Below are 13,288 nucleotides of genomic sequence, written 5' to 3' on the forward strand. Positions count from 1 at the left end.
GGAGAGGAAACCAGGAAATGTTCCTTTCCCAGTGTTTCCCAGCGTCTTGGAAGGCAAGTTAGCAGTGAGCTTAGCAGTTGAAGGCAAGAAGAGCTAGCTTTCTATTCTTTCTTTCCTTCTTTCTTTCTTTCTTCCTTCTTTCTTTTTAAATTTTTATTGGAGTATAGTTGATTTATAATGTGTTAGTTTCAGGTGTACAGCAAAGTGAATCAGTTTTATATATATATATATATATATCTCCACTCTTTTTTTGGATTCTTTTCCCATGTAGGCCATTACAGAGTACTGAGTAGAGTTTCCTGTGCTATGCAGTAGGTTCTTATTAGTCATCTATTTTGCATATAGTAGTGTGTGTATGTCCATCCCAGTCTCCCAATTTATCCCTCCCCCCTTATCCCCGGTAACTGTAAGTTTGTCTTCTACATCTGTGACTCTACTTGTGTCTTGTAAATAAGTTCATTTGTACCCTTTTTTTAGATTCCACATATAAGCAATATCACAGGATATTTGTCTTTCTGTGTCTGACTTCACTCCGTATGACAAAGGCAGAAGGTAGCATGAACAAAGGCATGGCTTTTTGGGCTTTTCTTGCTAAAAGCAAGGTTGTTCACCTGGTCTGATGGATGCCAGGTTACAGTGTGAAGTATATAAGCAAGGGAGAGTTCATCAGAGGTGTTTGAACACAGAGCGACAGCACGGAAGTAATATTTTGTGTCAGTTAATCTTATGGAGTGGGGAGAGATGAGAGTCAGGCAAGACCAGCTATGGGAGGAGTTGGCAAATTTTCTCTGTAAAGGTCCAGAAAATAAGTATTTTAAGTTTCAACGGGCCATATGGTCTCTGATGCAACCACCCGACTGCTGTTGTAGTAGGAAAGCAGGTAATTGGTCAGTGAATGGGCGCAGCTGTGCGCCAATAAAGCTTTTATCCCCCACCCCCCAAATCTGAGTTTCATCTAATTCTTCCATGTCACGAGATAGTCATCTGTCGATTTTTTTCCCCAACCATTAAAAAAATATAAAAACCCTTCTTCACTTGCCGGTTGGATTTGGCCCACAGGTCATGGTAATAATTCAGGTGTGAATGACAAGAGACTAGAACAGGATGTCTGCAATGGAGATAGGCAGGGAGTTGATGCCAGGGGCGCTTTGGAAAGAAGACACTGATTAGATAGAGGAGATAAGGAGAGGGAAGAGACCAGGGGACACGCAAGTTTCAGGTTTGGTGCCTTCCCAGGTTTGGTAAAACTGGTCTTGTTTTACATGGGCCAAGAATATGACTTGATTCTGGAGAAAAAACCCAGAGATACTGATGCCTTAGGGGCTCCCAGACTGTCAGCACCGTGAATTCTCCCGATTGTCTCACACATATCTTTGCTGCCTTGGCCTTCAGGTGCTTTAGGCAGGAGATGGCTGCTGTAGCTGGGTCTGTGGGCCCACCTGTTTGTCGGGGCACAAGAAAAGTTTATCTTTTGGATAACTTTTTTAAAAAAATTAATTTTATTTATTTATTTATTTATGGCTGCATTGGGTCTTCGTTGTGGTGCGTGGACTTCTCATCACTGTAGCTTCTCTTGTTGCAGAGCACGGGCTCTAGGCGCTCGGGCTTCAGTAGTTGTGGCACGTGGGCTCAGTAGTTGTAATGTACAGGCTTAGTTACTCTGCAGCATGTGGGATCTTCCTGGACCAGGGGTCGAACCCGTGTCCCCTGCACTGGCAGGTGAATTCTTAACTGCTGTGCCACCAGGGAAGCCCTCTTTTGGGTAACTTTGGATATAGTTTCAGACTTACAGACAAGTGGTAAGAGCAGTACTGGGAGCTCCGTTGTACCATTCCCTAAATTTGCTAATTAGGTTTTATTAATTATTTACACTTTGCCCCATTTGCTTTATCATTCTTCCCTTGCCGACCTGGATTCACATTCCAGCTCTGCCTTTAGTGGCTGTGGAATCCTGGACCAGTGTCTTAATCTCTCCAGGCCTCGCCTGTCACCTCCCTCGTAGAGTCCTCAGTAGAATTTGATGAAATAAAATACACAAAATGCCAAGCGTGATATCGCCTGGCTGGTAGCACATGGTCAGTAAATGTTAGTTCTTTTCCTTCCTCAGCAGCCCTGGAAGAAGTGAGTCAGTGAAGGAAGCAGGGAGGAGCAGGGGAAATCCTGAGTCTAGGTGTAGAGAGAGGGACAAAAACAGTGTGTCAGAGATGTGACCATGAGAAGGAGTTGTTTATTATCAAACTTTGACACTAAGATGAGGGTTTAGTTTTTTTGTTTTTTTGTAACTTTATTTTGATATAATTTCAGAAGAGGCAAGAATAGTACAGGGAGCTCTTGTTCCAGAAACACACATTGTTTTCGTTTTGCCCCATTTGCTTTTTCATATTTTTTCCTTCTCTTTGAATAAACTAGGGACATTGACCCCTCAATAATTGAGTGTTTTTTCCCTAGGAACAGGGATATTCTCTTAGATTTTGACAGGGAGCCTTAGGTTCTAAAACTGGGAAGTGGCATGGTGTGAAAGTACTTGGGGAAGATGGGCTGAAGTCCAGGGGTCCTGTGGGCGGGCAGTTTGGAATAATTTCCACTGGAGGGTGATGAGGGCAAACTGTGACCAGAAGTGGGAGGGATACAGACCCAGGAGATGTTTAGTGGAGTCTTGGGATCGGGGACAGGGAGGGGCAGGGAGTAACTGCACTGCTTTCTGGCTAGGAGAGCAGCACGCATAACTGAAGAAACAAACTCAGCTTTAGTTTATACTTGGGAAAATGAAACGTCTCTCTCTGCTTTTATTCATATTACAGTCTAAGGAAGATAAAGGCCCACCAACTCCTGGCCAATGGGGATAGAGTATCTGCTGCATTCTTTTTTTTTTTCTTTTTAAGATTTTTTTTTTTGATGTGGACCATTTTAAAAGTCTTTATTGAATTTGTGACAATATTGCTTCTGTTTTATGGCCGCCAGGTATGTGGGGCCTTAGCTCCCCAACCAGGGATCGAACCCGCACCCCCTGCATTGGAAGGTGAAGTCTTAACCACTGGACCACCAGAGAAGTCCCTCTGCTGCCTTCTTAGAGGAGCAGTACTTCAGGCTTTGTCATGAAGCTAGTCAGTAAAGACGAGCATTCAGGTTAGGGTTAGGGTTAGGGTTAAGTCTCACGTAGACCTAGGAGTCATTAGTGACAAAGGCAGGTGGTTCTAAAGGATGGTGGGAAGCCAAGGACCAAAACCACTCTTGGGAAGGCGGCTGGGCAGGATCCACAGGGAACCAAGGAGAGGAGTGCAGACCAGAGACAGAATTGGGAGGGAGGGAGGGAGAGCACCCAAACTGAGCTCCAGGAGCCGGGAGCGGGAGTGGTGGGTGCTTGTGGGGCTCTGTATTTTCCAGTGCAGGAGCCAGAACTTTAAGCAAGCTTTAAGGAACGCCCTGTGAATAATGCCACCCAGGGTGCTAAACCAGATCAGACTGTCGAGGGTTTAAAATTAGCTTCCCAGTGCCTGAGTGTTTTGTGGAAGAAATACCTCAGGGAGAATATATCAAAGAAGGTGTCTTAGATTTGAGCTTATACTAAGTACTAAAAGACCCGGCCCCTGCCCTTTGTAAAAGAAATGTGTTAAGGGAAGATTGTTCTAGTCTCTCTGGCTTTAAAAATTCCCAGCTCTAAAAATCTTGTTATAGGAAAGTCTTGAATCCCTCTGGAGTGTTAGGGGTGAAGTAACTATAGGGTTATATTTTGTTTCTACAAACATGCATGAGCACCTTTTGTGTACTAAACACTGGGAGTGTAGGAGTGAACCATGGCCTGCCAGAGCCTGTTCATACCTTGTGGTTAAATTTTCAGGAATTTTGCAAGTTGGTTGTTAAATACAGCTATTATTAAAAATTAATTCTAGGGACTTCCCTGGTGGTCCAGTGGTTAAGACTCCGTGCTCCCAGTGCAGGGGGCTTGGGTTCGATCCCTAATCAAGGGACTAGATCCCTCATGCCACAGCTAAAGATCCCTCATGCCGCAACTAAAGATCCCTCATGCCGCAGCTAAGGATCCTGCATGCTGCAACTAAGATCCAGCACAGCCAAATAAATATTTTAAAAATTATAAACTTATAGTTAAATAAATTGTATTGAAAGCAAAGGTAACAAATACTCAAAATTCATTACTTCCTCATTATTTTAGCATGAACTATGCTCTCAGGTCTCTTGCCCCATATGGTGGAAATACTGTATAATTGTGAATTACAGTACATTTCCTCCCAGCTCTGTGTTCAGAGATGTACGTAGCTTGAATTTGGCCATGGTGGGAGTATTTACACCACAGAAACCAGCAAACACTACACATCAGGGCTTGATTTGTTGTTTTGTTCATTGGCTAAGAAAGTGATGAAAAAATGTTAACATTTGCAGTTTAAACTTAAAGTGTTTTGTGTCCATATCTAGTACATTGTGAACAGCACAAAAATTTGAGGAAATACTTCTTTTAGTATTTGAAAAACTAGGGTCCAATTCAGCAAAGAAGCTGCTTATATCATGTTTGATATACATGTTCTTTTTTTTTTTTTTTTTTGCCTATGCTTCGCAGCATGTGGGATCCTAGTTCCCCGACCAGGGATTGAACCCGAGGCCCCTGCAGAGGATGTGTGGAGCCCTAACCACTGGACCGCCAGGGGAGTCCCAAAATAAATCTTTTTTTGTCCAATTTTGTTTCACTCCTTAAGGTAAATAAAAACTGACATTCACTTTATTTATCAGTTGAGTCCATGGATTGGCCATAGATATGAGTTAGACAAAAAAAATCTATGACAGGTTTGTCTGAGAGTCAATTGACTATATGGAATTTACAGTAAAGAGCATTATATATTTTATACTCTATTACTTATTACTATATATTTATTACTATTACATATTTTATTACTATTATATGCTATACATCTTTAATATTTATTTATTTATTTATTTATGGCTGCGTTGGGTCTTAGTTGCATCACGTGGGATCTTTTTTGTTGCAGCGCGGGCTTCTCTCTAGTTGTGGTGCACGGGCTCCGGAGCGCATGGGCTCAGTAGTTGTGGTGCGCAGTCTTAGTTGCCCCTCGGCATGTGGGATCTTAGCTCCCCGACCAGGGCTCCAACCCATGTCCCCTGCATTGGCAGGTGGATTCTTAACCACTGTGCCACCAGGGAAGGCCCTTGTTGTTTTTTTATATCTACCAGCAAAGCATCCTAGAATTCAGGTTTAGAAGAGACTGCAGACAGAGACTATATCACCCTGATGTTTAGGGGGCGTGCTGGGCTGGGAGAAGGAGCTGGAGAGGACTCCCTGTCTCCTCTGGGCTCGGACCGGCTCACAGAAGTCCCTGAGTGCAGTGGGGGAATTCCTCTAATGAAATCTTTGGTGGAAAGACTCAGCACCTCTGTTCTCTTTATTTTATCAACATTTGTTGAGTACCTACTGTGTGCCAGTCCCTGTGTTACTTACGAGAATACAGTGACAAAAAAGACATGGTTACTGCTCTAAACAGTTTTATTATATAATTCACATACCATACAGTTCATTAAGTGTAAAATTAACTGGTTTTAAGTATATCTGCAGCATTGTACAACCATCACCACAATTAATTTTAGAACATTTTTATCATCCCCCAAAGAAACTCTGTACCCATAGCAGTAACTCTCCACTTCTGTCCAGTCCCTCTCCCACTAGCCATAGGCAACCACGAGTCTACTTTCTGTCTCTATAGATTTGTTATTCTGGACATTTCATATAAATGGAATCATGCAGTCTGTGGTTTTCTGTGACTAGATTGTTTTCACTCAGCATAATGTTTCAGAGTTCATCCGTGTTGTCGCCTGTATCAGAATTTCATTCCCTTTTATGGCCAAATAATACTCCATTTTATGGATCTACTCCATTTTCCTTATCCATTCACCAGTTGATAGACATTCGGCTTTTTGCTACCTCGAATAATGTCACGATGAACATTCGTGTACAAGTTTCTGTGTGGACGTGTGTTTTCATTTCTCTTGTATATATGCATGCCTAGGAGTGGAATTGCTGGGTCTTGTGATACCTCTGTTTAGCATTCTGAAGAGCTGCAGAACTGTTTTCCAAAGTGGCTGCGCTATCTTACATTCCCACCTGCACGGTATGAGGCTCCCGGCTTCTCCACATCCTCGCTACCACTTGCTATTATCCTTTTGGTTCTAGCCGTCCTCGTGGGTGTGAAGGGGTATCTCATTGTGGTTTTTTTTTTTTTTTTTGCCGTACGCGGGCCTCTCACTGCTGTGGCCTCTCCCGCCGCGGAGCACAGGCTCCGGACGCGCAGGCTCAGCGGCCATGGCTCACGGGCCCAGCCGCTCCGCGGCATGTGGGATCTTCCCGGACCGGGACACGAACCCGCATCCCCTGCGTCGGCAAGCGGACTCCCAACCACTGCGCCACCAGGGAAGCCCCCTCATTGTGGTTTTGATTAGCATTTTCGTAGTGGTTAATGATGTTGAGCATCTTTTTGTGTGCTTATTGACCATTTGTATATCTTATTTGGAGAAATATCTATTAAAATCCTTTGCCCATTTAAAAATTTGGGTTACTTTTTTAATTATCAGGCTGTAAGAGTTCTTTATATATTCTGTAAATGAGTTCCTTATCCGATATATGATTTGCAAATATGTTATCCCACTCTGTGGGCTCTCCTTTCACTTTCTTGACAGTGTTCTGTATGTTTCAAAGTATAAAAGTTGTTCGTTTTGACAGGTCAAATCTGCCCTCAGTTCTTGAGTAAATCCAGATTTACATGACAAATTTCTATGCTTTCAGGTGTTTCTGTTATATTTAACATGTCTCTACAGTTGAATAGTCTGTAGTCAGTTTCATAACCTTTAATACTTAGACCTTATGTTGGTGACTTTGTTTTAGCTTTTTAGAAACTTAAAATCTTATGAAAGCAGAGACTAAGGCATATAGGCTCTTTATAGCATTTTACTCACTATGTTGCTGGTAAAAACAGCCATAAGCTGATGACTCTTTTTTATTTATTTATTTTGTTTTTGCGGTACGCGGGCGTCTCACTGCTGTGGCCTCTCCCGTTGCGGAGCACAGGCTCCGGACGCGCAGGCTCAGCGGCCATGGCTCACGGGCCCAGCTGCTCTGCGGCATGTGGGATCTTCCTGGACCAGGGCACGAACCCGTGTCCCCTGCATCGGCAGGCGGACTCTCAACCACTGCGCCACCAGGGAAGCCCGCTGATGACTGTTAAACACACTGATTGGGGGCCAGGCTTCTGGGAATAGCTGGAGGTTGGACACAGTATACTGAGGTTGTATTTAAGCATAAGTCAGGAAAATGGAGCAGTGTCACTTCCCATTGTAGTCTTAATTCTCTTGTGTTATCTAGTGAGATTTTCAGCTCTATTTACTGTAGTATAGGCATGGAATTTAATAATTAGAAGTGTATCTGGGTTATGGAGATACGTTACCACAATGAAAAACGTGAACTACCTCCTGCCCTGATCCCTGCAAGATACTTCAGCAGTCTACCCTCTCCCTATGCTGTTCAGACAAGTCTAAAAAGCAGTAAGACATCTGACTTATGTAATAGTGTTCTGTTGGCTGTCTCATTTGCTCCCTTCCTACCGCCTGCATAGCAGTAAGTAGGGTAGTATGTCCCCCCGAGAAGGGAGCCAGCTCAGGAGGTGGGCTGTCTCTGTCCAAGGTCGCATTCCCACTAGTCATGGGGATGCTGGGGTATCCTTGGGGGGACATACTTGGGATTACTTGCAAACGTGGTTTTTCAGTGCCTCATTTGTTCTGTATCCCTTTCTTTATCGGGTATTTCCATTTCTAAGTTGGGGTAAATGAATGTGTTGATTTTTTTCTTTGTATGTAATCTGAACAAGTGGGTATAAACCATGTAGCTGGGGCCTAGAGGGTGTGTGGAGCATAGGAACAGACATGTGAGGGAGAGGAGACCTGGGTAAGGACAGTGGGGAAGGTGAGAAGTCCTGTCTGTGCAAATGCAGGACAGTTGTGGGGTTTATGAAATAGAGTGGGAGTCAAGTAGGGTGTAAGACAGTTTGAAAATTCCCAGGCTTGTTCACTGTTACCCGTGAGGTATCAGAATGCCTTTTTAGCAAGTGTACTTGCGAAATGAAGCATAGTCGCGCGTCCCCACTTTGAACAGAGCTACCTGTGATCAGTGGGTGACAGTGGGTGATGGTGGCATCTTGGATTGCTTCTGGCCTTTCTCTTTTGCAGAACTCAGAATCCTCCACATGGTTTTGTGATCACTAGGTCAACCCAAGACTGGAAGTTCTGTCACGGAAGTCACCCTTGGGATGTTTTTGGAACGTCTTTACCTGATTTGCTCTTGGTGGGACAGACACCTGAAGACGGCTGTGATGTGGTTAAATGTGAGGGCTCCAGAGCCAGATTGTCTGGGTTTACTTCCATCTTCTACCACTTAGAACTGCGTGACCTTGAGTACGTGACTGTCCTGTTTCTTGACCCAAGAATGTGGATAATAATATCTACATCACAGGGTTATCGTGAGGACTAAGTGAAACCTTGTGTAGACTTCATCACAGAGTGAGCCCATATTAAACGTCAGCTACAATGATTGCTGCTGTTCTTGTTGCTGTCGTTAATTGCACCCAGCTCTCATAAGTGAAATGGGTCGTCAGGTTGGGTGTGAGAAGAGATAGCAGCGATCTAGTGACTCCGCTTGTTGGGCTCCTGCGTGTTAGGCCTGCGGTGTGGCTCTTACATGCCTTAGTCCGTTTACTTCTCGTGACGTCATGGAGGGCAGTTTTATCACATCATGGAGGGCCGTGCTCAGGTCAGACAGCTGCCTCCACTTGACGACCTCATGCTTTCCTTGTCTATGGCCAGTTTGGCAGCCAAAGTAACAGGAAAGTCATCCTTTGCCCAGAGCCCATAATATCAGCTACTCACATAAGATGTTGCCTGAAGGGAGGTAAGATTTCCAGAACATAAACTTTTTTGGGAGCGAGTCTTTTCTGTTGTGATGATTGAACAGTGAGGATGAGGAGAACCTCAGGGGCCTCATCTTTTAAAAAGGCCCATGATCACCAGGTGCCTATTGGTCTTCCTTCCACCCACAGGCAGGTACCCACAGCCTTAACTGCGACCCCAGCCTGCGGGGTGAGGGTGGAAGGGGGCTCAGGCCCCATCCTCCACTATCATAATACAGGCAGCTTCAGGATGGGTGCAGGGCCTTGGGTGACCTGCCTGTGTCCCCGCCCCTCTGGGGAAGGAACATGTGCTCAGTTACATATTTTCTAGAGACAAGGCCCTTATCAGGTGAATAATTTGCAGAAATCTTCTCCCATTCTATGGGTTATCTCTTTTTTTTTAGCTGCGTAGGGTCTTAGTGGCGGGATGCGGGACCTTCGTTGAGGCACCCGGGGATCCTTTGTTGGGGCACGGGCTTCTCTCTAGTCGTGGCATGCGGGGTTTCTCTCTCTAGTCATGGTGCGCGGGCTCCAGGGTGTGTGGGCTCTGCAGTTTGCGGCCCGTGAGCACACCAGTTGAGGTGCGGGCCCAGCCGCCGCGCAGCACGTGGGATCCTAGCTCCCCGACCAGGGATCAAACCCCTGTCCCCTGCGTCGCAAGGTGGATTCTCTACCACTGGACCACCAGGGAGGTCCCTGTGGGTTGTCTTTTCCCTTTTTTTGATGGTGTCCTGTAAAGCCCAACATTCCCTTGCCGCCCGGCCCCGCCGTTTTTCCCTGTCGGTGAGGCTTTACATGTGTGGGATGCCACAGATGTAGAGAAGCGGGGGGGGGGGGGGGGGGGGGGGGGCAGCAGCCCCTCCCCTGTGCACCTTCCCCTCCCCCTCAAGGTCACTCAACCTGAAGAAGAGTTAAGATTAAAGACCCAAGTTAGTGGGCACGGGGTCAGGGTGGAGCTCTGCCTAAAAGAATCCGGAACTGCAGCCTGGTGTGGCCACGCAGGTGAGCTCGGAGCATCACGGCCCAGGACTGCCTGGCGCTTCAGGGGCTGGACCTGGGGCCCTGAGCGGCAGGTACTGGCTGGCGGTGCGGTCTGGAGGCTGAGCACCGAGCACAGTAGGGTGCTTCCCCTTGGGCCCGGCGGAGCCAAAGACTACACAGCCGGCGGCTCAGGTTACAGTTGCTGTGGGAACTGTGACCTTTGCATTTCCTGGCTTATGCGTGGAATTTCAGTTACGTAATTCTACAACAACTTGGATTTTTCCTCTTCTCACCCTCCTTCTTGGCATTTAATTTTTTGTCCCAGTGAGTGAGATCTGTAGCCCTCTGCCTGTCTGTCTCCTCCTGGGGCAGACAGTCTCACTCACACTCCTTTCCAGGCCGCTCACCCAGAGTGTGCCAGGCAGGAGACCGGCCAGGGCCTGACCGGTGGGTACCTTCCTGTTGTCCCCTGCAAGGCCCTGAGGCTGGGCCAACCGGCCTGGAGAGGCTTCTGGGCTGGACTGCTGTGCGGGTGTCCAGGATGGGCCCAGCTGTCCCTTTGTGTGTATTTCTCTCAAACAGGCCTTGCTCGTTTCTCCTTGTGCACTTGAGCTTACCCTGTTCTGTGCGCCTGGAGCATCCTCCCAGGTGGCTGAGCTAAATTCTCCCGAACTTCAGTTTCCACTTGAAGTCCTACCCTCTCTGGGAAACCTGTCATCACTACTATGGCCTAAAATTACCCCCTTCCAGGGAACGACATACGACTTGAACATTTCATTTGGCATTTAATTAGATACTGTCTCAGGATATTTTTCTTGTTGGCTCAAGAACATTTGTCATTTGGGGTGGAGGGATGGTCTGTTTTTTTTTGTTTTTTTCTGTAAGATTCTTGAGGGCCAAGGTTTTAAGTCATTGCATTGCTTGTAAATTGGTCAGTGGTTTATATTTGAATGAAGCATGTGTTCTCTTGGTGTCTGCCATGAGGAAGGCATTGGGCCGAGAGCTATGAGGGACACAGGAAGAAGCAAGGTCCTTAAATCCACTTTCCTTAAGATGCCAAGCCTGGCTTTCCATGATGTGGCCTTGCCTGCCCTGCTGTCCTCTTCTTCCTCTCCCAGTGACCTTTAAACCCAGAGTTCCTGGAAGGCCCACGTCTGTTCTCACCTGATGGCCGTGCACCTGTGCCTCCTCCTGCCCCTGCAGGAAGCTCCCGCCTTCCCTCAGCTCCACCCTCCACCTCAGGCGAGACAGCACTTCGCTCCTGCCGCCTTCCTGACCACCCCAGCCAAGGGTCCCTTGTGTTATTTCCTCTTACCTTCTGCTCTTCTCTCCCCCTCAGACCTCTTCACGGTATGTAAGTATGAACTTGTTTTTCTGTTTGTGTGTTGACATTTTTGTCCTGGTGGTTGTGTCCACCACTGCATTTCCATCCAGTATAGGAGACATTTTGTTCACTTCTGTACTCAGACCCAGCATGATGCCTGGTGTTTGGTAGACTCACAATAAATGCTAAATGACTGAGTATTCTTATAGAAACAGATGTATTTTTTTTGAGAGACAAGAAAGAAATGTAAAATGACTAGCGATTTATCCTATAGATTATAGTGCTCTGGTTGGCTTGCAGTAGACAGGCCTATGGAACCGGCCAGTGCCCCTCTCTTGAGATACAAATGGAAACTACTTTGATCTCAGCACAACACATGAGCTTTTTTCCTTTCCTCTTTCATCCTTCCATTTCCCTCTCTCCTTTATTCCTTTTTTGGCTTGTCTTAGAAATGATTTAAGGCAACTTGGGCCCTTGATCTGTGCTGTGGGTGAGGCAGGGCTATTATTCTGTTCTGTGTAATTCTGGACGCTTATTTTGGGACCTGTGGGACACTCAGTTTTTCCTAAACTCTCAGAATCATTTTTGAGAAGCAACCTTATGCTACTGGCCAGAACAGCGAGGCGAACGGGAGCTTGGAGTCTCATTGCTCTGCCGATTCCCCTCGGGCAGATCGGTGTGGGTATGTGTGCTCTCCCTAATCTTTTAAAGTGGACTTAATATTCAGCTTTCCCGTGTGCTGGAGACTGTCTTAAATAAAGAACCTGAAGGCCCTGGTGAAGTAATGTCTCCAAAATACTTCAAACTCATCAGGGAAGAAAGAAGTGCTGTGTAAACTCAGAGTGTAATTATTAATCAGACTTTCCTTTGGTCCTCTTCTCTGCCCTGGGTTTGCCTTCCGCGGCCGCTTGGGCTCCAGAATTCGCAGACGGAAAGTCCCTGGGCCGCCTCTCCTGCCCTCCTGGCACAGGGGCCCGGACTGCACAGAAACGCTGCTCTGAGGGACTGGCCTTGGTGTGCAGAGTGGCTGTGTGACTGCGCCCCAGTTCCATGGCATCTCCAGCTGCCTTCCAGGAGAGGGGCGGCTCTCCTGCTCATTGTCGGATGGAGTTGGAGTTCTGAGTCCTTGAGGAGCAGTTTGCCGGCGTGGAGCCCACACGGGGGTCTCCATTCTCTACCCCAGGCCACACTGGTCGGAGCTTCCGTTGGGGGACAGATAAAGACCTTCTGCAATCAGAACTGTGTCCATTCACTACAGTGGCACGTTGTCTTCCTTGTTTTCAAGCTTTAGTTTTCGCTTCTGAAAAAGCATCTGATTTCTATAGTAATAACATACATACATTAAAAAAATATCCAAATTTAAAAAAAGGCCAAATTCAGAAGCAGAATTTGATAATTTTCCCTTCACTGCCTTTTCCTCCCCTCCTCTATCCCGAGAAGTCCTATCCCCTAATGCCTGTAGCATTCCTGGCATACAACAGGTGTTTTCATGGTCCTTAAATTGGGGGTGGTGAGAAGAGGTACCAAGTCCTGCTGTCTAAGCCATACAATTTATCATTGTTCACAGAAGTGTAGAATAATATTTTATTTGTTGTGTCTTCCTTGTTCCTGTTTATCTTGTCCTCTATTTCAGCACCGCACCCCACTCTGAGGTAGTGCTTCCTGAACTGTGTTCCACGGACTGTTAAAAGGGGTCTGGAGAAAAGCAAAAGATGTTCTTAATAAGATGATTGAATTTTACTCAATTTTTTGGTAGGGGGGAGGATTTTATTTATAAACCTTTTAAAAACTAGTCATTTTTGCAACAGTTCATTTACCCATGAGCCCTTTTGATTTGATTTGTGATTAATAAAATACATAATAAATTAATAAAATAATTTAAAGATGTATCTAAAATGTTGAATTCATAGTTTGGATCCTTAGGTGTTTTCTTATTTGTCGTCCCATGCTAATCTAAGTGTGCCTCATACCTCTTGCGCTCCTTTACTGATTCCTTCTGTAAATTTTAACCTAAAACTGCTTTGTG

General features: G+C 45.9%; 1 protein-coding gene across 31 annotated transcripts in view; it reads left to right on the forward strand.

Moving 5' to 3' along the window:
• The window catches only part of MICAL3 (microtubule associated monooxygenase, calponin and LIM domain containing 3), a 178,404-nt gene that overhangs the window by 12,047 nt on the left and 153,069 nt on the right, over positions 1–13,288 (forward strand). The window contains exon 2 of one of the 31 annotated variants that reach the window (XM_067755911.1): positions 4,574–4,709. The exons of 29 other annotated variants lie outside the window; for them this stretch is intronic. The gene's annotated coding sequence lies outside the window, so the exon portion shown is untranslated. Of the gene's footprint in view, positions 1–4,573; positions 4,710–10,788; positions 11,289–13,288 lie in introns of those variants that run through there. One more of the 31 variants, XM_067755912.1, reaches the window with a different exon arrangement.

This window comes from Pseudorca crassidens, chromosome 11, assembly GCF_039906515.1.
Source record: "Pseudorca crassidens isolate mPseCra1 chromosome 11, mPseCra1.hap1, whole genome shotgun sequence".
NCBI lineage: Eukaryota > Metazoa > Chordata > Mammalia > Artiodactyla > Delphinidae > Pseudorca > Pseudorca crassidens.